Source organism: Cygnus olor, chromosome 3, assembly GCF_009769625.2.
Source record: "Cygnus olor isolate bCygOlo1 chromosome 3, bCygOlo1.pri.v2, whole genome shotgun sequence".
Lineage (NCBI taxonomy): Eukaryota > Metazoa > Chordata > Aves > Anseriformes > Anatidae > Cygnus > Cygnus olor.
Genome location: NC_049171.1, coordinates 73,831,811 through 73,856,135, shown reverse-complemented (window position 1 = coordinate 73,856,135; position 24,325 = coordinate 73,831,811). Strand labels below are relative to the sequence as shown.

The 24,325-nt window shown below is 39.7% G+C and overlaps 4 long non-coding RNA genes across 6 annotated transcripts in view; 2 read left to right on the top strand and 2 right to left on the bottom strand.

Moving 5' to 3' along the window:
* Positions 1-3,936: 3,936 nt before the first annotated feature.
* Positions 3,937-24,325, bottom strand: part of LOC121067829 — an 82,487-nt gene continuing 62,098 nt past the window's right edge. The window contains exons 2-3 of the long non-coding RNA XR_005818471.1: positions 5,804-5,897; positions 3,937-5,173 (exon numbers count right to left, since the gene is read on the bottom strand). This is a non-coding gene — a long non-coding RNA (uncharacterized LOC121067829). The remainder of the gene's footprint in view (positions 5,174-5,803; positions 5,898-24,325) is intronic.
* LOC121067831 lies at positions 12,355-14,556 on the top strand. The gene is made up of 3 exons (XR_005818473.1): positions 12,355-12,511; positions 13,095-13,201; positions 14,088-14,556. It is a non-coding gene; the product is annotated as an uncharacterized LOC121067831 (long non-coding RNA).
* The window catches only part of LOC121067832, a 27,002-nt gene continuing 16,611 nt past the window's right edge, over positions 13,935-24,325 (bottom strand). The window contains exon 3 of the long non-coding RNA XR_005818474.1: positions 13,935-14,699. This is a non-coding gene — a long non-coding RNA (uncharacterized LOC121067832). The remainder of the gene's footprint in view (positions 14,700-24,325) is intronic.
* Positions 16,575-24,325, top strand: part of LOC121067828 — an 18,978-nt gene continuing 11,227 nt past the window's right edge. Inside the window, exons 1-5 of one of the 3 annotated variants that reach the window (XR_005818469.1) lie at positions 16,575-17,433; positions 18,502-18,588; positions 18,672-18,778; positions 18,964-19,042; positions 19,703-20,104. This is a non-coding gene — a long non-coding RNA (uncharacterized LOC121067828). Of the gene's footprint in view, positions 17,434-18,309; positions 18,779-18,963; positions 19,043-19,702; positions 20,105-24,325 lie in introns of those variants that run through there. The other 2 variants (XR_005818470.1, XR_005818468.1) reach the window with 2 other exon arrangements.

Sequence of the window (24,325 nt, the reverse complement as noted above, 5' to 3'; positions counted from 1 at the left end):
ATTTTACATTAAATGCAAAGTGAATATATGCCGCTGTCATCACCTCCACTGTTACATAATTCACCCTTTTCCTTTTACTAGGCCTTCAAAGAAAAGAAAGATAGAGCCCTGAATGGTTTTTGAGGAAGAAAACTACTGGCTTCTGCTTGAGGAACATGCTCCAACTGGCCAGTCCCTCTTTCCTACTGGTGCATAGTGCCATGACAAGGGAGGATCCCGTTTTATTTAGACTAAAGCTTCTAGTGCCCCAAGCAGAGATAGGCTGTAAGAATCTGGCACCTAAAATGTAGATATTGTTGTCTCTAAATTCTAGCCACCAAGGTCAACTACAAACTCTTAATCCATAGCATTGGATTAGAGACAAAAATCAGTGTTGTCTGGAAAATCTCCAATATAAAACTACCTTGGTTGTTTACCACGTCCCACTTTCGTTATTTATCTTATATGTGAACACCCGACTAAACTGAATTTCCTGAAACAACTGGTAATTCATTTTCTTTGCAATAATCTGCATATAAATAGACATGCAAAATCTTAATTTCAGTTTCTCTAAAATCACAGTTTTCAGTATAGATACATGAATGAGTTTCAGCGGAGCATGTGATAAGCTCCAGAAATATGAAGTCCTTTAGAGTGCCACATTTCTGCTATCACTCAACAGCTAATTCTATTTTTAATGATCTTGCCAAGATGTTCAAACTACATTAATTGTGTCAGATGCGTTGATCAGTATTTAAACTGTTTTCTCTCTGTCAAAAAGGTTGTCATTTTAGCTGCCCAAGTGTAAAATTGCAGAGGAGCTTGTATGTGGTAGTAAGACGCTAATCTTATCTGGTCATTCAATATAGATTCAGATTTCTGTGCCTGAGATTAGTATAATGACACACTCTTGCTTGGATTATGAAGGACTACTGCACCAAAGGAAAAAAAAAAAACTATATATGGGGAGAGATTAATGTCAAAACTTCTTTTCATTTAGTGGATAATGTCTTGAGGAGAGGGGTCTTAGGTTCAGATTAAGGATAATTGCAATTAATTGAATGTAATATAGAGAGCAAAGTCTTTTAGGAATGACGGTCAGTTAATGAGTAATCCAATACGTCTGGCAGAGGGACTGTTCACTGCAGAACAATTAATTTGATATTTCAGTGTCATTTATCTCTGCTTCCTCAAAGCAAAGTGAATGCAGAACCTCAATGACACCCAATGTCAGGAAACAAGAAAGTGCAGGGATTTTTTGACGATTTTACCTTGCTCTGATTGGCTTCTTGAGGCAATTACTCTCAAGGTTTTATTTGCATACCTGCTGGCATTTAACCACAAGACCAAGCTTCTTACAAATAGTGTTCAAACAAGCTTGTTGCCAAAATGAAAAGGTAGTTTTAAGCATAGAAATTGTGTATGCATTAATTATTCTGTTTAGCCAGTGCTCATTAACAATAGCCTGGGTGAAATTATCCCCAATACAGCTGCATTCAAGGTAAAGAGAGAAAACCTACTAAGTTAAAACTGATTTTCTTCTCTTTATGTTGGATCAGTTTTTACTCAGATTCTCTCACTGATCCAGCTTTCTCTGTGGCAGCTTAAGCAGTCTTGCCAACACTTGGGAAATGCTGAAAGTAAGGAAAAAAGGCAAGGTACAGTGTCACTCCTTTCTGTGGTATTACCATCCTCGTGTTTGCCATCCTTCTCTGTATACAAAATGAAGGTGGTCCAGCCCAGCATAGTCCAGGCTTGATGACAAGGAGTGTATTATTTTTTATGAGAACAAAAGGTTGAACCTGGGCTTCCTACAGCACAGTGGACTAGAGAGCAAGAGGATGAAGTGAAACTGCAGAGTATGAGGTGACATAGACCTGTTCACTGTGAAGCTATATCTTTCTTTACAGACAACGTTATAAGCTATCAATAGCAGTTGACTGGGATAAACACTTGAAATAGCCACTAAATAGAAGGCTGGCAGCAATCAGCTGGCTTTGTTAAAAAATAATAGCTTTCTGACTTGCAAGGAGAAGGTGGATTACTTATTAAAGTATCAAACTTAAGAAAAATTGCAGGAAATAAAAATTGAGATAGAATTACAAAGCCATAAAAATAGCTGCTTAAGCACTCATTTCCCTAGGGTGCCAACTCTACTGCAAAGAGTACATATCCAAGGAAACAGACTGTCTCGCTAAAGGAGGTAGTTATCCAAAGCTTACCCATAACAGAGCCTCTTAGCAATCTGACAAAACATAATCAGAGAGGAAACAGAATAACCCATCAGAAATCAGTTAGTTTCCTGCCTCTTTTTCCTTCCCTGTCGTGCTGACCCTCAGGGCACTTTAAAGGCTGATGAACAAGATTTCTGGGAGAGGTGAGAGCATGCAACCTTGGCAAGACAACCAAGCATACAAACTTGTGTTTTAGCTCAAGAGCAACAAGATGCTGAGATGTACTAGTAACATCTGACTTTCAGACTGCATGTTGCTCTTCTCCAAATAGACTGTTCTTCCATTTGGTATGTAGGAATCAGGACATAGCATATTTTGCAGATCCCAAAAGCATTTATTTTCCTAGTGCGGAGTCCCTCAAAGGTATCTTGACTGTTCCCAGTCAGTCAGGAGATCATTTACAGCCCTTTGATAAGAGAATATAATTGTCTTTGGAGCACAGCCTTTACAGCACCACTCAAATGATTGCAGCTTTTTACACATTCACAGGTGTCCATTTTTTGCTTTTTATGTTTGCTTTCCAGAAAGTACATTTAAGAAACTTTTGTTTGATAATTATCTTACTAACAATCCCAATTAAAAAGAAAAAAGAAAAAAAAAAGTGCCATTTCCTCTTATACCAGTCAAACACCATATTGTTTACATTTTGTTTTGTTTTTGTTAAGAAAGAAAAAAAACTGTGCTTTGTGCTGGGGGCTAGTGTTAATTAGTATTCAACAAGCTCCACTATTAGGACTTTGTCACTAAGCTGAAATAGAAATATAGATGATCTGCTGTAATATATGTATAAACTAGTATTAATGTCAATTCCATACAAACAGTAAAGCTAGACAAGAAATACTGTAAAGATAATTTAATTAATGTTGATGATCTATTTCAGTGTCACAGTACTGTGAGATGTCTCTCTGCATACTGCCAGAAAGTTCTGCCCTGGGCTAGAAATTCAGTTTGGAATGATGGGTCAAGGATCATTTACCATCTGTACAGACCTGTCTGGAAGTACTCCTCTCTTTCTACTCAAATCTCCTTTTAGACGCTAGCCAAGGCCCAAGAATCATGAAGATTTGATATACATTTATATTAGATTTTGGGGCACCTTACATTCTCAATGGGTCCTGAAGTGTATGACCTACTTCATTGGAAAGTTTCTACATCCTGCTGAACTGTTTTTATAGGATAGTCTTGCACACAGGCTGATTGGAAAGTAAATTTGTGTATGCTGGGCATGTTCCTGCTGTATTCTGGTAGGAGGTTGCATTACAATTTCAAATTAGGTTTCACTGAGTTTACAAACACTCATCTCATTGTGAAAGCCTCACAAATTATGGACTGTTTTGCCCCAGCACAGAAGAAGATGGGGTGCAATCAGGACTGCAGCAACATGAGATCTATGAGAATTCTACAGGGCACAATCCACTGGAGATTTAAGACCATAAACCATGGAGGCTGGTGGAGGCAGGAGGAGAAGGAGCAATGTGAGAAGGAAGAATTAGGATCCGGTCTCCTGTTTGGTAAGTACAGGTGTTAGGTACCTTTGAGGTCCCAGACTGGGGAAATATCATGGTTTTAGGTGGCCAGTGTGGGGGAGTGTCACCAGAAGAGGAGACATGAGCCCTGTTGGCCCCCACAAACATAAACTTTTCTAAATTCAAGTTAGTATATTCCAGATGCTTTTTTAGCAAAGAGATAAAACAATGGGGAAAAAGTCACAGGAAAACCTACCTGAAGATGAAAGTGTTTTGTTTGGTTTTCTTTCCTTTTCTTTTAGACTGGAGACCTGCAGGAATCCAGAGACAACATTAAACTTCCTTTTAGGAAAGGTAATTGAAAAGAAAAAGACAATCAAGGGATGAACAGACGAAGCCTTTTCTTACTTCTGTATGAATAAAAAATGTTATTAATAAGCCCTTTCATTTCAGGCTTCTACTCCGCAGTCACATTTGAATGTATAACCACACAGATGAAGGTTGTTACCTCATAAGTCCTTCACTGCTCTACAGATGTTTTTGAAAATAGAGAAAGAAACCACAGAAAGCTGGACACAGTGATAGGGGACAGTGGGGATATAGATAATCAAAAACCCTTAAAAAAAGTCTCTTTTCCTTCTGAATTTTCAGTGTTTATATTCAATAACCAATTCTTAACTAAGAATAGCTAGTGTCATTCTGCTGTTTTTATTGAATGCATATAGAGAGAGAAACCCACACAAACAAACACAGATTCTCCATGGGCCAGCAAAACCAAACCATCCAATTAGAAACCTTCTGAGATTCTGCAAAAAGGAGAATAAGTAACACCTACTGCTGAGTGCAGGCCTTCAGGCTCCCCAGGACAGGGCAGTCTGCAGGGGGCAGTTACAATACCAGTCTCTTTTGGGGAAATATGAGTCTCAGAGAGGTACTCCATCAGTAGTTCTCCTTCTGTCTCTTGTTGATGGGAGATGGATTCAATTGGAGGTGCATACTCACCTGCAAGAAGTTATCTAGAAGTGAAGGACACGATCCAGGGGGCTGTGAACGCCTAAGAGCTGGTGGAAAGGCAAAATGGTTCATCCGTAGCGCTGAGGTCAGTAGGACATTGGAAACTAAAGGACCTAAGGACCTATTACCACTCAGTTGCTGTTTGAGATTCTCCGTTGAGATGTCTGGTGTGACCCTGAAGGACTGGACAACCCAGTGAGTATGGAAGGAGCAGAAACATAAAAGGGAGTTATGAAAGGGAGGGTGGGACCCAATATTACATATACGGTTCGTCTGTGATCAGGAAAAAAAACTAGACCAGGTCCTGACTATACATATGTAGGTGGTTAAAAGGAAAATCTAAATTTTCATAGTTAATTTTCATAGTTAAATATGCAACTGTAATATGAAACTTATAAAGATAATGAGCATATAAGGAAAGATCCAGTGGCAGGGAGAGCAGCATCTATGTACTGCTGTTTCATATCCAGCTGGAAAGACCTGGAAAAATAAGGATGAGAAAGAAATAAATGTCCTATACCACATGCAGTCTCACCCTGCCAAACCTTTCCCTCTTTAAGTGCTGTGGGGAAAACATTATTTATATATATTCATTTTTTTGTTATAAATCTAAAGTTAAGTTTTTGCAAGAATATTCCGTGCCTTTCAGGATGTGTTAGCAGTATGAGTTTTGGATAGTTGTAGTACTGTTTAAAGATGTGTGTGGTGGCAGGGGGGTTCAAACATGATTTGTGTAATGTTCATCTAAGGAAATATTGAACTAATCTGTTTTCCCCTCTTCAGTACCCTTGGTGCAGTTAAAAGGATGTGTTTGAGTGTGTGTTATTGGCTGATGCTAGAATTAAGTAAGGTTTAAGAGGGTGGCAGGGTTTCCTCAGACCCCTGCTGGTCATAGTAAGGAAAAGCAAGTTCTGCAAATCCAATTGATTTAACACTACAGAGGGTTTATCGCTATTGTTAATTCTATTAACCTACAAAAGGATTGAAGGATTAATTAGAAGTAAGGACCAGGAGATGAACTGAAGATTCTCAGGGGAGACACCATTATGTATTATCCTTGAACTGTATAATTATTTGATTTCTTACTATTTTAGAGAGTAGCACACTTACCTGAATGTAACCTTAATTGCCTCTTTTATTCTTAGCTTTGTATTTTTGAACAGCTTGCTAATCATATTCCAAACCTTAACCACCTACTGCAGACCTGCAGAAACAAAAGTGGAAGAATTCTGAGTGTCCTAATTTGAGAGCAGGTTATAGCACAATATCATTAAGATCAAACTGCTGCTTGCCTCAAATCAGGAAGAAAACCACTCTTCTTTGACTTCAGTCAGGTAGGATTCATTTCCTCAGTTGTACTCATGTTTTCCCTTTGGTTAAGCTTTAGTCAAAAGAGAAGTGGTGCCTGATTAAAAGGTGAGATAAATGAACTCAAGTGCTTTCTGAAGGGAAAAGTAGAACTCAGGGTGATCATTTTGATGTGTGACAGTAATACTGTACCATGTTGGGCTTGTCTTCTGCGCTGGTAATAGAGACCTATCCTAGTGCAGAGCACTACTTGGCTCCCGTCAAAGACTACAATATGCGCCAGCTGGTTATAACCTGCAAGGTGCCAGGGAAAGGTTTGCCGTGGAAAGATCAGCTTTCCATCCCTGTCATTTGCCATGGGCTTTTGAAAGCTTTCCTCCCAGTCTGTGGCTGCCTTTTTGTACCACTGTACCTCTAAGTAACATCCTTAGAAACTGATCATACTCCCTTTTAAAAAAGATGTGTTAAACATAAAAGTAAAAAAAAAAAAATCTGAAATACATATTGATAAGCTAAAAAAAGAGAAGGCAGAAAAGTACCTTGCAGGCAGTGTTAAAAAAGCAGTAGAAGAAACATTTAGATATGTTTCTTTCATCCAAGCTCCATTGAAATGACTGAGAAACCATTCTCATTCATGTCAATGCAAATATGTGACTGTCGTGTTTGAATATCGAACAGCTAGTATTTTTTTTTTCATGCCAACAAGAATCTGATGTATTTTACTTCTGAGAAGTACTGTTTGTACTGTATAGCTATAGAACAACAGGAAAATCAAATTCTGACACTAAACCTATAGGCCAGATTCCTCTGTCTAGTTTATATAGGTATCTCTTGACTCTGGTTAATAGGAGAGAAAGACACTAGCTATCAAGAGCCATCTGGCCTGACAACATCAAACACCCAGTACTCTGTAAGAATCGTCCAGTCATCACTGGCAAGAAGCATTTGTCAAGTCTGGTCTGCTTCATGTTTTCTAAACATATAGAGGATGAAAATAAGTAATGTCCAAAAGCTATGAGGTTCTGCATCCTCTTTGTATTCAAGTGCACCTGCACACTGGAAATCTGGGTATTTGAGACCCTGAGCCAACACTTATTTCTCCTTTCCTGATGCTGAGGTAGCATTTATGGCTTATAGGTGGTGACTATTAAGAAACCTGTGGTGGAGCTCCCGTGATGAGAGGCTTTTATTGCAATGCCAGATAAGCAAACAAAATTACAGGAGGTGAGAGTACAATCATGCTTTCCCGTGAGGCTATTGTAGCAGAAATGCTTCAGAGGTTGGGGGTTTGTGGGGTAGTAAGGGGTAGAGTGGGGGTGGATTCCAGACCAGTCTACAGGGGACAAGCAAAGCTCTTCCCTTCCCAAGTACTGTGAGTGATCTGTGGGTCTTTTGGACCCCTGGCTTTGGCAATTTCGAAAATGCTGGGTACTGAGTTAGGCTGTGTGCTAGTCAGACTGCTCTTTGGATGATCAGCTGGCAAGAGGTATGACCTTTTTTTTTTTTTTTTTTTTTTTTTTTTTTTACTGAAAGCATATATCCAGGTAGCATTTCTGAGTTTTTTCCTACTTTGGCTTTTTGCTTTCATAGAATGATTTGGGGCAGATGAAATGTCACAGTGCGCATGACTGAAATGTGTGAAAACTTAATTAACAGAATAATTACACAGTAGAAATGTGATCTTCTCTCAGTGAAAATCTGACAGGAAGCTTGAGCCCTATGGAGTATGAGTCCAAATATTTAGTCAGTGGAAAAGCCACAAAGAAGCTGCATCTGCTGGAAAGAGTTAATCAGGTTCCTAACTTCAAAGAACACAATATACCTTAAAATACTCCTCTTCTGGCTTCTCAGGCATGCTATAAATGAACATGTGATTTTCTCACAGCTACCTAGGTAAATCTGCATAGCTCAATTAACTTCAGTTGATTTACATCAGTTACACCAACTGGACCTGGACAGAACCTAATAGCATCTGTACATCTAATATCTCAGCACGGTGTATGAAAATTGGGCATTATTCTGCCTCAGACATCCCTTCATCCCATCATCCAGAATGAATAGCAGGAGGATTTGTTATTTATTAAATGAATTCCTTTTCTACAGAGTTGAATCTACACTGTCTCCCATGAATTTCTATACTGGCAGATCTTGTGTTTTTTCTACACACCAATGTATTTTCTGTGAAAAATATTAAGATAATCAGACAGTCGGTGGAATTTTCTTGATATCTGGTTAGAGACACATTGCTTATTCATTTTACTTTTATCAGTAAAAATTTGCATATTGCTAGAAATTGATCACCTTGCTTTTTTCTTTCTAACTTCTTAAATTATTTTTTAAATTATTCTAGCTTCTTAAATTATTTTTGTGTCTGTTGGACAAATTTAAATGCTAGGTAGTAATTTAAAAATAAACGAGTTTAGATATTAGCTGCAGTTCAGTTTTAAAGCAGACTGTGGGATATAAATCTCTTTTTTTATATATTCCTCTTTCATTTTCCTTTTCATACAGGGCAATATTTAGGCCACTGTGTTGAAGAAAATCCTGCAGTGTGATTATCTCCTCATTGAAATGCTCTCTATTGTGCTTATTTGTTTGATGTGTTTTTCTTGTACATTGTATTTCTGATGGCATCTGGGTAAAATAATCATTATATGTCACCCATACTATCTCTTTTAATCTCCAGAAGATTAAGCATGTTTATTTAAAAAACCCTTTGATAGTGTCTTCACTAACTCAGCTATTTTATAAAATTGGAAATAATGAATCAGGGAGATGCAATTTTGATAATGCCATTTACACAACTCCTATGAGGCCAGCTAGCAAAAGAACTGGAAATATATAAGTATTTGACATACATAGAGTGAGAATGGGGAAAATATTGTAATTTCATGTAGGTTATGAAGTGCTTGGAAAAATACAGTCAGCAAAATTGCATTTCAGTTAATGAGTCACATTCTTCAGGGAACGGTGGACTCAAGAGATGAGTAATGAGATCAGGAATGGCTCTTTTCTTCTCTAGGTCACCAGTTCAAATCCAATATGGGTAGGTAGCAATTAAAAGTCACTACTATTCGAGGGCTCTTGATCTGAAATGGAGCTGGTGAACTCATGGACAGTGGGAAAAAAAAAAAAAAGAAAAAGAAAGACTATCTGGGAAAATCACGTGCTTCAGAGCCAGTATAGTGCTCACCAGTGCAGAGCAAAACTTCAGAGGCTTTCTGGAACTCACTGTGAGCTAGCTGTAAATGCTGTCATGAGACTGATCAAGGCTCTGTGGTCTGAGGGCTAATGCAGCCCATTTCACCAGTCCAGAGTTGTAGGCCGCAAGAGGGAGCTGAGAGGCCCCAGTGCCCCTGTGGTTTGGGGTGTTGAAGTTATGCTGTTGGAGGGGTGCAGATGAGGCCAAATGAGTGAAAAAACACATGCGGGACATCATGGGCTGGTCAGCACCACAGCAGGCTACCAAGGGATGCAGTCTAGAAGGACAGTCTAAATAACGTACTCTGTGAGGCTGAAATATACTCGGACTGTATAGGTGAACTGCTTATACCTGGCACTCAGGAATTTCAATTTTCACTTCCTTTTTCTCTTTTCTGCCAGTGCAAGACCAGAGAGGGATCCTCCTGAGTGAGAGCCATAGGGCATACAGTCTGACTCTGCTTTCTTACAACTTTATGCTGTAAATCCAAATTCTTGAGAATTTGTGTCAGACTATGGAAGGAGCTTTCACAAAGCACAGAGATCTGTAGCAGACAAATCAAAGTGTGAAGAAATGAATCTATTTCAACCATCTGAAACTGTGATTTGGCATATAGCGAGAACAGCTGAGACAGTTGGGGAAATTTTATGCAGATCTCGTCCTGATAGTTGTTAAAGCAACTCCATTTGCACTGTGCACTTTATTGTTTTCCTGGAAAATAATCTCATCAAGCTACCCAGATCAGCTGGTCTCAGAAAACTGAGGTTATCTTTAAGACAATAGATATTCACATGAAAAATAAGAAAAAGAAAAAATGACACACAGAAGAGCAGACAAACAGGAATTAGGTGAACTATTTTTTAAATATCCCAGTCCTTGCCTTGATCCAAAAGCAAATCATCTGTCCACATAACAGGAAAAAAAAAATTGGCTTGTATTCAGATATGTGAAAAAAATGAAAATTCCAATAAGCAAGACATACATCGCTGGGCTTTGGGAAGGCTTTTCACAAATGACCTGCGTAATTAAAATCTTCATTGCCTTCTTGGCCCAAGAGAAGTTAATGGCAAAACAGCTACTAGCATCCAATAACTTTATTTAAATGTTGTTTATAGGGAAAGACTTAGGTGCCTTGTGGGCACTGAAAATTAAGATATAAATACGTTAGCCATTATCAACTTGCATACTTTTAACAAACCGCCTTCAGGGATTGAAAGCTGCAGTCACATATATCAGGTGTCATTGATAAGCATATGTTTTAAAAGAACAGCCTATCACAGGAAAATTATTAGAGGGGATGCTTCTGCATTTATATAGTAAATAAGGAATGACCAAGATCTTGGGCATTTCAGTTTTGTTGCTTAAAACTTAAAAAAAAAAATATTAAATTTTATTCACTTCAAGGCATTCAAATGAACCTTTGAATTAGCTTTTTTCACAATCTCTCTTTTTGTTTTGGAAATGAAGGATTTTAATTCTCTTTTTTTTTTTTTCTCCTAGAAATTTTACCTTTTTCCTAATGTGAAAAAAGGGTGGGTTCCATAAGTCAAAGCTTATTTTTTTCTAAGTCTGCTTTCAAAAACATTGCTTTTTTTTATTAAAAAAAAAAAAAGTAAACATCAGTTACAGATCTTCTTGCACATTTTTTCCATTTGGAAACTTGTTCCTGACTGGGGTGAGTTTTGAAAAACTAAGAGCAGAGAAAGAAAGGAAACTAGAGAAAAGAGAATGTCATGTGCCTTTCAGTTTTTGTAGTACAGTTAGGGATAGAAAGCAAAAAACGTATGATGAAAAGGAGAAAAGCAGTTCTGTAAGCTGTAGATTTAGTGTGGTTGTTTTCCTATGGATTTTAATATGTTGTTGTTTAGAACTCTGAAGGAAAACCTCTAAATGTTGGAATATTTATAATGTCTGTTTCTCGTGTGAATGCTTTGAAATCTAATGGGGGAACTGGCACTGCTGCCTCTTCCCAGAAGAAGAGGCAGCACTCACTCTTTCTGCACAGCCACCCAGGGCTCTTCTGAAGATAGTCAAGAAATCTGTGCAGGCTTTGTTATTTCTGAGGACTCTGTATCTTTGTCAAATTTGGTTGAGCTCAGGCAAGAGATTCAAAAGGAAAGATGTAAGCAAACACAAAATGATATGGATGCAGCTTGATGCTATAAATCTTATTTCCTTAGGAAAAAAAGCTATAAGCATTTTTCAAAGACAAGTTTTCAATAGTAAAAATGAAAAGAAATTTCCATTTGAAATGACAGGTTAGGTTTCTTGTAAAAATGTAGCCAAAATGTGTTTGAAGCCCAAGTGATTTGTTTGTTTGTTTGTTTGTTGGACAGGAATATTTTCCTCTCTCATCAAGTTCAGCCTGTGCTTCTTGTGAGACAGAGAAATGTTCCTCCCTCCTCCAGACCTAGTGCAGACCTCTTGTTTAGCCTTGCCTGAGGTGACTTGGCGTAGGTTAGTGGGAGATGTTGGATCAGTGCTCTCATTGGTGCCAATAAGAAGTCCTTCTTGTTGTTCACTGCAGAGATGAGCATGGCTCCCTGGACCTGGTGCTAGTCTGTAAGTATGGATCGGAATGAACGGCTTACTGCAAGGTAGCATCTAATATTCATATATACTGAGTATCGTTTGCTCTTGCCTGTCACTGAGAAAAACTTTGTTCACCATTAATTCAATTGTATCTCGTAGCTCTCCTTTTTTAGCATGCTGCTTCTCCATGGAATAGAAAAAATAAATACTTCCTCTGAGATGAATCCCTATGCCTGCCCTTCTACAAGTAAATGCTCTCCTTGCTCCTATCCTCTTACCAGCATCGAAAGTTGCTCTGCCAAGAGTGCAGAAAGTAGCAGACTTCACATGACAATCAGCCCACAGAGAAAGACAAAGCAAAGAGCTTTTTGACTTATTGGTGCTATCACCTCTTATGAAGCAGTAAATTGTTGCAGAGACAAGATGATAAGGAAGTGCATCTAAGACATAGGAAGCAGCCAAGTATAAAGGTCTTCTTTCTTGTCAAAGATCCAAGAAGGCCTGGCATCTGCTTCAGCATCTAAAGCAGAGGACTTCCTATGGACACAGATGTCAAGCAGTGGATCTTTGATAGTGTCTTGGTAGCTGGAGGCAATACACCTGTCTGCTGCCTTTAAGTTTCTGCTCTTGCTAATTTTCCTGTTAGCTGCAGCTCTGAAGTAAAGTAGCCTGGCTTGCCTGACACTCTTGGTACAAAATCTTCTCCAGCTGAGGCTCCTGCCAAGAGGAGGAGTCAGGAAGACAACTTGCACTAGAGGGAGTTTGCACATGGACTGGTGAGAAGGAGAAAAGTGATGCCTCTCTTGGGTTGGCATGGGCTGCTTTGGGGTGGCTTCCTTAAACAGCAGAGGTGTTGGTGGGTGAGCTGGCATGTGCTCTTTGCTCTGGCAGACTGTGGTTATCCTCCTTATTGTTTTGACAGAGGCTGCCAATTTTTGTTTCCTAAGTATACCAAGGAATAACATCATTAGCTAGGAAAGCAAAAAGGGTTGGGGTTTCCCTAAAATACCTCAATATAAACTATGGGTGAAACTGTCTAAATACAATGAGGATTTTATATCAATATGTCCATACAGGTACAAATTAAAAAATATGTATACATGTATATATATAGAAAAATTACTTCAGGGTAAGTCTCTTCCACTTTGATCATGAGTTCTTAGCATATGAAAGTAACAAGCAGGTATTAGGTGGGCTGCAAAACACAAACAAACCTTTTAGCACAAGCATTTCCTTGCAAAAAGGAGGTCTCTTGGGCTGCAAGACAGTGCCGGTCTCCCCCAGCCAGTTCAGTGCCCCGGTGCAGGAGAGTCCCTGACAGCTCACTGGGACGGTCACATCTGTGCTTCTGCCTGACAGAAAGTGATCGGAAAGGAGGTGTGGGCTCTGACATCCAGCATGGCCAGACACCAGCCAAATCAAGCCAGAGGATAACATGGAAAGGAGAGAAACTCCAGATCTATAGAGTAAGTAGCCTTTGCTGATCTAGGTATGCATGGTTATCGTGTCAATGTTAAGGAAGACAATGTGTGTTTTTTTAAAAAAAAAAAAAGTTAAAGTTCATTCTCATATGCCAAATATATTATGGTATTGCCTGTAGCTGTTGGTCAAAAACAACTCTCCATTAAAAATGTGGCTTCATTTAAATCAAAAGATTTTGCAGAAATTTGATTTTTGACTTTTTATGGTGAAAATTCAAAACAGTGTTTCCATAAAGATGGAGCATTTCATTTTGATGTGTTGCTTAAAGTATTGTAAATTAATACTATACATTATCTGTGTATTATTAGACATACCAAAGATGTACTATTGCAACACAGAATGTAAAACCAAAGTGAAATAATTCAGAGCAAAATATTTTTAAATGGTCCTTTACTGATTTATTTTTTTAAGAATTTGCAATTGCAGGAAATACTTATTCCCCAAGTAGCTTTTATTCTAACTGGGAACTAGAGTTATTGAATTGATGAATAGCCTGCAAACAAAAATTTCAGTTCCCAGCTGGCTCTGTCCACTGGTTTATCGACTTATTTTTGGACTCCAATGAAACAACCCATGGCAAAGGCTGTAGATAGCCCTAGGAATTTGTGCAGGCTATAGAGTCTTTCAGTCGTGGGCTGCTGGTTCAAATCCAGGGGGCCTGCATGGGAACAAAGAAAAGCTGATAGCATGACTTCAGCTGTGTGGTATGAGCTTACCTCCCTGGGTGTAGGTGACAGCAACAGAATTAGCATTAATTAGTCCACTTTGGCGTCTTGGCCAAAGTTTGACACAGTAAAGTGGGGAAGCCTACTGTGCTGCAGACTGAGCTGTGCTTGCTCTGTGCGTAAAAATATAGCTTTCATTTTCCAGGTCCAATCCAGGCACTTTTCGTTAGCACTGTTGCCATGATGCCAAAGGGAAAGCTAAGAGAGCTGCCTAATAACTAGCAAGAACTACAAGAAAGCATCAGACTTGGTAATTGGTTAGAGATAGTACCCTGGGAAGATGGGGACAAAAGGCAGTGAACTGTAACCAGCTACACACTCCAAGGTAACTGGCAGTCAACACTGGATTAGCAACTAAGGCAACTTTAATAATTTAACTATAGCATTCACAGTAATTTAACCACACTATCCAGAACACAAAGCTAATGGTGATGTAGTGAATGATGCCAGAATAAAAGTAATATACAAAAAGTTTGTTGAATGCCAGCACAAAAAAGAGTCTCCATGGAGGGGGCTAATATTCAGATTTGGTTTTTGTTCTCTTTTTTCTCAGCTAACTTGAAAAGCAAGCATTTCGTTTTCAGTAGTTATTTACTATCCAGTAAGTGAAGATGGGCTGTTTCAGAAGTTCTTATTGACAGCTGACTTACAGTGTGTAACAGACTGACGCATTTTGCTGTCTGTGAAAACTGAGTAACAAATGGTTTTGCTATTTACAAGTCAGAAATGAATCAGTGGATCTGAGTTACAGAGCACACTCCCAAAACATACAAACCCCTCTGTACATGCACTGCTTGCAAATTCTGCATTCATCTAAGTTAATATCAGCCAGTAACTCATCCTAATTTGTGGAGGTTGAAAAAATAAAAAAATAAAAAAAGTATAAAGTGAGAACACAGGTATGCCGTAGTTCAAAACAGGCTCTCAAAATTTATTTTATAGCTTGCCTACACACAGAGTCATACCACTCTATTGCTGCGATTAAAATGGTAGAACCTCTCTCTAAGGATTACACCCACCACTTTATTGCTGAAGATGCTATCCTGAATAAAATCCATGATCGTCCTCTGTTGCATTCTCTAACTCTGGGAAGACAAATTCTTTTCCAGAAGTGACAAGGTAAAATGGCTGCTTCTTTTACAACGGGTGCTTTGTGTACATATTCATAGGCAGAGCTTTTACTTTAATGACAAAAAAATGGATTTTTACAATCCTTTACTCCCACTAGCATTGAGGAGTCCATACAGTTAGGAAAAAATGAATTTAGATTCGATTGTGGCTCACATCTCCTGATTGAACCACTACTGCAAACTCCTGTTGCAGTAACAAATCCTGCTAATTGTATTGTGCAAACTAGCTACACAGCCTGAGCTGAGGAAAAACTCCCAAAGAGTATATTTATTTTTGAATACATACTGGGTGCTGCTCTCAACTTCAGATTGTAGTGGCCCACTAAATCAATTCTGGCACAGATTTGGAGACCTCTGAGCTGGAAACTAGGCAGATCCCAAGTATCACCACCTGCTGGGAATACTTTTTTTGAGCACTCCTCAATGCTAATGGGAGTAAAGGATTCTAAAAATCTATTTAGTACTTGGCTAACTGTAGTTCTAAGCACACACTAAAGAAACTGGTTTTCATTCCCATTGAGTGCTTGTCGTTGAAAAAACTCTGAAGCCCATTGGAGGCATTAGTGTGGTGGTGGTGGGTGGGGATAAGGGGGGTATTCAACTATAATGCTTAGTTTTTGCTCAGTTTATATGAAAAAAAATATATCGGGGCAGGTTCCCCTGTGTGGGAAACAGAAGAAAGGATGCAGAGAGAAAGAACATGTCTATGATAGTCCTCCTTCCAGGGACTTTTCTGTCTCAGAAGAGCCCACTGGAGGCAGAGGCTCACTGTCTTTGGACATCTTTGAGGACCTTTGCAGCTTTCATCATTCGTTGAGCACATAGCCATCAACTTGTCTTTAAAGGCTGATGTTTGCCATTGCACCTGTGTATTAGCTCTCTGACTGCCAGTGGCCACTTTGGGGAACTTGCACCTCGCACTGCGCTACACAAGCACACCACAGATGAGCTTCACAGCTGGATCTTAATGTTTCCACTAGATCACTAAGTACACCATGACAGCAGAAACAAGGATATCCCTAAGTATCCTGGATCTAAAAGACCAAAAAAAAAAAAAATTCAGTCCTATAAAAAGTCAGCCCTATAATAGGTCTTAAAGGAAGGCTAGTTATATCTTTGTTCCACAAAATGTAACATAAACTCCACCACTCATCTTTTTTGGCCTGAAGCTTTATCTACATGAGAATGCAGCCCTGTCATTAGTAATAGCAGTCCAGAGCATCTTTTATGAGTTAACGAAAATATTAGGCATGCTATTAATACCACCCATTGCACAGATTGACATGAGAAATGATTGTTAGTGCAATTTCATTTCTGTGTTATTTTCACAGACTCACAGAATGGCCAAGGCTGGCAGGGACCTCTGAAGATCATCTAGTCCAACCCCCCCTGCCAAGCAGGATCAGCCAGAGCATGTTGTGCAGGATGGCATCCAGGTGGATTTTGAATATCTCCAGAGAAGGAGACTCCACAGCCTCTCTGGGCAACCTGTTCCAGTGCTCTGTCACCCTCACAGTAAAGAAGTGCCCTCTCATATTTATCTGGACCTTCTTGTGCTTCAGTTTGTGCCCGTTGCCTCTCGTCCTGTTGCTGGGCAAAACTGAAAAGAGAACAGCTCTATTAAAGAGCTACTAAAGTAGAGCTACCAGCTCTACTAAAAGAGACCTCCCCCTCACTGTTTTGGCCTGTGGCAAATTTCTGGCCTGAATTTTGTGCTCAGCGCTATATGGGCGCCCAGGAAGGAGTCTACAGGTGATCCCTGGCATCCTTTACCAGCTCATGGTAGGCCACAGCCTCTGCTAGAGAGCCAGGTTGGAAGACAGTGAGTTAATTTGAAATTTAAGAAATTAAGAAATTTAAGTTTCTGTAACTGAAAAAGCTACAGGGGAAAAAAAAAAAAAGCTGTGATTGCTCTATATCCATTCTGTCTACTTAATCTCTTAGGTATTTATACTGGGCCTACTGCAGTGATACACTAATTCAGGCTGCTCAGTCAGACTGTGCTCTTCACATCCTTCTTTTCTTCACATTTTCTCGTCATTATCTATGACCTTCCCATGGATGTGCTTGGATGATTTTTTCCTTCTCATTCCGGTTTGTCTTATCCTTTCCTCTCACTACTTATCTTTGAGGAGCAGAAACCAGCCTTGGCTTGCTACTGAGAAAAACAGATACAAAGAGATGCCTTCGACATCTCCCTCTGAGGCCCTCATGTCACAGCCAGCAGGGGAGTTTGCACTAAATTGCCGTAACTGAATATCTTCAGCCAAGAGTTCCATCCAGCCTCAATAGGCATTGATAGGCAAAAACATGCAATAGCAGAAGCCACTGAGGAAATCTCTGCAGAAGTGATGTTGGCAGGTGACTAGGAAGCCCTAATCCCTTTGGATCGGGACAAAACCACGTGCTAAAAGACTCAATCTTTGGATTATGGAGAAAATTAAGATTCTTGCCAAGATCCCTTGATTGTTTCAGACAAATTGGGTTAGTCAGAAAGACTTCTTGTTACAGGTCACTTTTAGTCTTGAAGATTATCTTCTGAAAACAAGAGTAGTCTTTGCTATCAGTTTGATGCATGCAATTTTGTTGTGTGCATCCTTTCCCAACCAATTGAGTAGCTATGCTCAGTAATGTGAAACCCCCACTGGATTTCAAACACACTACAGTACATCTACCTCCAGGTATCTCAGTGATAGAAACGATGGTGCCTGCAATTACTGCATTGTGATTAATTTAAAATGCATTTACTGATTTTTGCAGGACCTTCAGGGTTTGTATGAAGTTTTCAGAATGATTTAGGATCCTTAAAATAAGCCTACTACAAAAAGAAAATGTTACTTATACAAAACACTTCATGATGCCATGGAAAGACAAACCATATTCAGACCATTTATAATTGTGCACAGGTGGATTTGCGATTCAACAGTGAGCAAGTTAAACTGCCTGTTAGTCAGATGTAATAGCCAGTACCAGCTGCACCAGAAGCTCTCTTCCTATATGTTTAATGGGCAGGGGTAAGGGCTATATTTAGATTCACCAGAAGCATCCAGCATTGCAATATGTACTGATATCTTTATAGAGTATAAAGCTCATGTAGTAGTGAAGCTACTTTCTCTAATAATGTTATAATTTAGGCTGCAGAAAAAAAAGGGGGAGGAGGGGAGGAGGAGGATGTTCCCCAAATAAGAGAAAAGCTGTCTTTACCAATTTAAAACATCTGTTTTGGAGAGGGTACTTCTGTGGGTCTCCTTTTATTATTATTTTCTCTTAGCTTTTAATTAGTCTCTTCTTAACTGCTCCGCATGACAAAACATCACTCTTTCCAACCCAGGGGGAAAATACTGAGGTTCCTGTTTGACTATCCCAGTGCTTTTCTGACAGCTGAATGTACTGCTAACTTTGACTTTTTTTTTTTTTTCCTCTTTGGAGCTCTTCTTCTGTGAAGCCCTTCAAGCCCTTCAGTGACATGGCAGGGACATTGTTTTTCTTGGGCAACTGAGACATTGCTTGCAGCAGGTGAGGATGAGTTGGTGGTGTTGCAGCCAATAGCAACCTGTGTGTAGTAGTAATTCCACCAACTTTGGGGGTCTCTCAGTCAGAGGATGTCCTTCCTTGATACTTAAGAAAAGAGGACGTGAAGCTGATCTCTGGAAGAGAAGTAAGGAAGAAGACTCCTGAGCTGGTGTTAAACCCCAGGAAAATCAAAGTGAGTGCCTAAGTGTCTCATTGTTGTCCTTTCCTGTCAGTTCTCTGTGCACAACGGGACAGCAGTCCTTCTGAGAGCCTCTAGGGGCTACTCCAGTTCAATAAATAACAGTAAATAAAATGCAAAACCATTCTTGAGTCTGATAAGGACTGTATTAATTTCTGGTGTAATATCTTTGACTTCAGAGGAGTTACGTGGAATGGACTTTGTCCCACTGAGCCTTGCTGTCTGCTCTCACATTGCCGTGGAGGATAAGGGTTGACAGTGAGTACAGCGTATCCTCTTAGGACACAGTGTTTTGTCTTGTTTTCATGGGGGAGGAATTAGTCTTTCGGTGCTCTTTATTGCTTTGTTCCCTGCTTTCTGCTAATATTATAAAAGTAGCATCTTTAGCTCATGCTGAGATCTACATAGAACACACAAACTTGTGTAAATAACAGTTTTTTCACTCTTTGCTAACGCCTTTATGAAATCTGCTTTTATTCGTATTAATAAGAATCAATGTTTTACTAATTTGCTCTTTAAAGATACCACACACCCTTGATAATTCTCTTCCACCACATGGGGTTTGGTTCGCTGTGAAGTGTTGTACGCAATGTATGAAGCACGGAGAGAGAGCACATATACAAGAGAATAGGCAAGCGCACACCCTGTGAGTGCAGTGTATTTAAGAAACTCAGACTTTAGGAGAAAATCTCTACAGGATATCAAAGCAAATTTCAATCCAAGAAGGTTTCACTGTGTCAATAGATGTAGCACAAGGGCTGCCTGTTGTTTCACAAACAATGAATCTTCTCCAGCCTATAAATAATGTAAAGACAAGGCTCAGAATTTTTAAAAAATTCTGCTAGCTTGAGGCTACCTACCCAGCATGCCTCCTTGTTTACAACTTCCAGTACAAACATATATTCTGTTTGTTTTCAGACAAAACATCAGCTTTCCTGACTTCTGGAATTAACCTCTAATACATATTAGCAGCAGCCTTTCAAGTAGTTTTTGCATACACAGGCTTTCGGTAACGTGACCACGCAGGGGTGTGCTCTGACACCATCTAGAGGTGAGCTCCTTGGTGTTAGGTGTGCAGTGCTAACGAGATGTCACAAGCAGCTGCTCATCACTTGGAAAACATCTGCTGCTCAGGTAAGCACTCTAAAAGCCATTTACAAATATAAAATGAAACAGCACTCTGAGTAGATCTGGGGATGCAAAGGGGAGGCTACACAAAGGGCTGGATTTGTGAAATTCAATTTTTTGTTCACAGGTAGCAGGTCTGTTGTCATCCTAGGCATGTGAGGGCCTGAATCCCCAGCATCTACAGGAGTGCAGGTGAGTGCCCTCACTACCTGAGCTCTCCTCCCATGACATTTGTCTCTCATCTAGTAGTTTTGATATTCTTTTTGTCAGTATAGATGCAGTAAGCCCAGCGGAGAGAGCCTCTGCTTAGTGTAGCTTGTCTTGCCAAGCTTAGGGCCCCCTTCCATAGTATAGACACATCAGTCTGAACCCTAGCAGGCTATAGAGGGCATAGCTCCGATGCCTGCCACTTCCTAAAGGTCTGGCTCTCATACAAAATACAGTTGCCTGTCTCTGTTGTGTAGTGTCTGAACCTGTACCTCTGTCTGGGGTGTGCTCTAAGACAAATATTCATCTGTGTAGGTTTTAGACTGATTAGGATGGAGATGCTCATGAAGACAGTGGTAAAGCATTGGAACGGGCTGTCCAGGGAGGTGGTGGAGTCCCTATCCCTGGTGGTATTGAAGAGACGTGTACATGTGGCACTAAAGGATATGCTTTAGTGATAGGATTCTGTAGGTCAGGTTGATGGTTTGATTTGATGATCTTGAAGGTCTTTCCCAACCTAAATAATTCTATGATTGTGATTCTATGCTCAAACTAAAGGTGCTTTTATTTAGTCAGAGAAACAGAACCTTGGGTCCTAGAGCTTGAGGAAAGGAAAACAAAATGCAAGACACTGATGGAGTGTAGTCAGGAAGGGAGATTTTGATAGCAATTTTGGACTTTATCACTTAAAAGCACTTAAATCCATTTTCTTCCAATTTCAGGCACTTTCACTTTTTATTAGAAGTCTCCTGAAACACATCATTTCAAAACAGAGGGACATGCGACAAAACAGAATTTGGATCAAGGACAATTTAGTCTATGGCTCTGTCTGCTACAGTTTACATGACAAAACTATAATGAGGAAAGGCTTCTGTCTAGGACTGAAATCTTGCCTACCTCTGAATGTCTTCAGAGCTTTATGTTTTGGTATTAGCCTCTCTGTTTTCCTGGAGGTGTTTTTTTGTTTGGTTGTTTTGTTGTTGTTTTTGTTTGTTTGTTTGTTTTTTAATGTGCCTGAGGTTTTCAAAAGTGAATGCAAATTACTTAAAAGTACATTTTTGGGTTCAAGGAGGAACAAATGGATGCCTCCAATACCACCTGAGAGACCAGGTGGCAGAGTATAATCAACACCAAAGAACTGGATTGACTTGGGGCCAGTTGAGGAACAACTGCAAGTCATAAACATATGATAGCTTTCTGATGCTCTGTGGGAAGGAGTGTCCACCTAGCTCTTACCAAGATTGAATCTTGGCTGACAGACACCCATTTCTTGAAAGCAGCACAGTAAACTGCTCAGTCAAATTCAGTTACCAGGCACACAGGGTAAATTCCCTGCTTCCCTGCTTCCTGCTGATTCATTCAGGAAATAGCAGCAGCAGTTTCTTGGATTATCTATGGTTGTAGCTGTTGTGCCAGTGAAACCCATTTAGGAGCTTTCAGTCTGTCACTTGTATAATCAGGAAGTATGCTTGCTTGTAAGAGGAAAAAAGCTTGGAGTTGTCCAAATTTAAAAAAGCAGCAAGGGGGAGGGAAGGGTTACAAAGTCAGCTGCTATTGCTACTGGTCCCCCAGAAGGTGATCTGTTTTTGGGCTTTCATTAACTCTTGAAGGTAATCTCAAGGCCGTACATATCCAGCTGAAGTATTACTTCCTTGCTGCCCAAGTCAGCTTTTGTGTTCTACAAATGCTCTACAGGAATATCATTATAAATCCATAGCTGAAAGAGCCTGTGCATCTTAAGTGCTCTTTCATTTGCCACCTCTGAATATACTGCCAGCAGAGATTTAGAACATTGGCTCTGTAAATGCTTTCATGTCAAGACTAAAGGCAACACTTGTTTAATTCATTCTTTGACCCAACAGTAGCTTTATCTTAGGTTATCACTTGTTAAGCTCTGCAGAATGTTTTAAACATGAAGGGGGCTGCTGCGTATATACATCCACTGTACTGTATTTTACTTGTACAGATTTGACAGTAGTGATTCATATACATGAAAACCATTTCCTTTCTGTGCTGCAAATAATGCTTTACTTTAGCTCCATTCACAGATTCACATACAGGACATGTAACTTGTTCTAGGAAGAAGAAAAAAAAGGAAAAAAGAGAAAATTGCATTTATCCTCTATCCAATATCCTCTATCCAATTTGTAAATCTTTATTTTAGGTCACAAGAGCTCAAGGGTGTTTATACTATTATATACTTGTGTGTATGAGAGAGAGTCTTTGTGTGTATATATAAATATACACATGTATATGTTTGAGTACACACATTTATAAATAAAAATATGCACAAATATGAGGCCAGTTGCAGCAATGATATATGCTGTGGTATAAATGGAGGACTGGATTTATACATCAAATGTACTGCAACCTGATTAGAATAACAAGCAAAGGGGCAGAGTGGTTTGCTCTACATCATCCATTGGCAGTGCAAAACCGAAATAATTACACTATTCTGTGTAAACCCATCTGTTCTGCCAGCATGGGATTTATCCCTAAATTGTCAAACAACTCCAGTTGTATTTAGAATCAGCAGCTGACCGTGACCCCCAGAAGTGAGGTCAACAGAATCATTCTGGATTTGCATCGCAGAACAAGAGTCAGAAACTCAACAGTTTTGTGTTGTAAAGAGTTACAGGACTAATTTGTTACCAGTCTGCGTTCACTCACAACCGTGATGGTGTCTACACCATAGGACAGACCATTCAAACATTGTTTCATCCAGACACTACATCCTTGTGTTGTAGCCTGATGCCTCACTCCCGTGACAAGATCTGAGTACCTGTTGCCTCACATTTTTGTTTTGAAACAAAAAAAACACGTTTTGTTTTTGGTAGAGATAGAGAGGGAGCCACAACATCCTGTAATAAGTTCCCCAGTCCTGATAGGCATGGGACTACAGACTGCAACGCAGACAGACAGAGCACCTCAGCCCTGCGCAGAGGGGTGGGTGCTATTTCAGATAGTTTGATCTCAACATCCGTCTAGTCTTCTCATTACCTGCTGTAACATCCAGACCAAAATATTTATGAAGCATGCAATATACCAGAATGAAACTACAAGCCTTAGTGTCAGCTCAGGGAACATACCACCATCAAGAGAGTTGATAATACTTAAAAAAAAAAAATACCTGCATCAGTCCCTAGCATACCTAGCATAACGAGCCAGAGATCAGGGAGTCCTTGTCTGCCAGTGGCTGTTGGTGGCTGTGCTGTGTTGCAGAAGCTCACACAACTCTTATAACCCAGTGCCAGTCGGTTAGGACTCGGGCACTGACAGCAACAGACCTCTCTCCAATGCCTCGGCCCTGAGCAATTTCTCAAAGAGATATGTTAACAGGAGTAAAATGAAGAAAATACCCTGAGTAAAAGCATGAAAAAGCTAAAGCTGCATCAGGGAGGAGATGTGGAAGACAGCTAGACAAGGTTTAAAAGATCTTTGTTACGGCACGTAATGGTTGCCAGCAGCAAGGGGGATATGTAGAAGATAGCTTTCTTTTTGGCACTTGCTTGTTTAAAAGCACTTGATATTTGTAATAGTTTTCAGTTAGTGCATGCAGCGATGGCTAACTATAAAAATGCAATACAGAACTTTAGAGAACACATGCCACACACAGAATTAACTCTGACAACATTTTTATTTATTTATTTATTTTAATGAAGAGTCACAGATGCGGTTTTCTAAGGGTGAGGACATGGCTTTGGAGTTCTGGGGGCTGAGTTTCTCGTAAGAGAGTTTGCTGTGATTAGGGTCTGGGACAAAAAAAGAGGGTGAGCAAGAACTGTGTGCTGGAATGGCTTGGAAGTGTCCCCAACTAACAACAACAACCAAACAGAGACTGCTACCTAAAGTGGGATTCATCTCCTCTAGTCGCAGCTGTCAAAAAGTTGGATGTCTGGTCTGCAGTAATCTCTCAGGCTCCTGTACAATGAGTCACCAGCAAAAAAGGCAGCTGCAGAGGTTAATGAATCCCAGCTACTTGGAAAACAGCTTAAAACAGAAAGATCTGCCCTCCTAAGGGAGGAAAACCAAATAGCATGGATGAGATATCCTTACTTTTTCCACAGCTCCAGTAACATGAAATGAATCTCACTTACTATACAGGCTGATGCTTGTGAAAAAAGAAAAAAAAAAAAAAAAAGTGCTCTAACACAATGGGCATGCTGGAACAGCCAAAATGCTCTGTTATTTGTGTGTGCTTGGGGT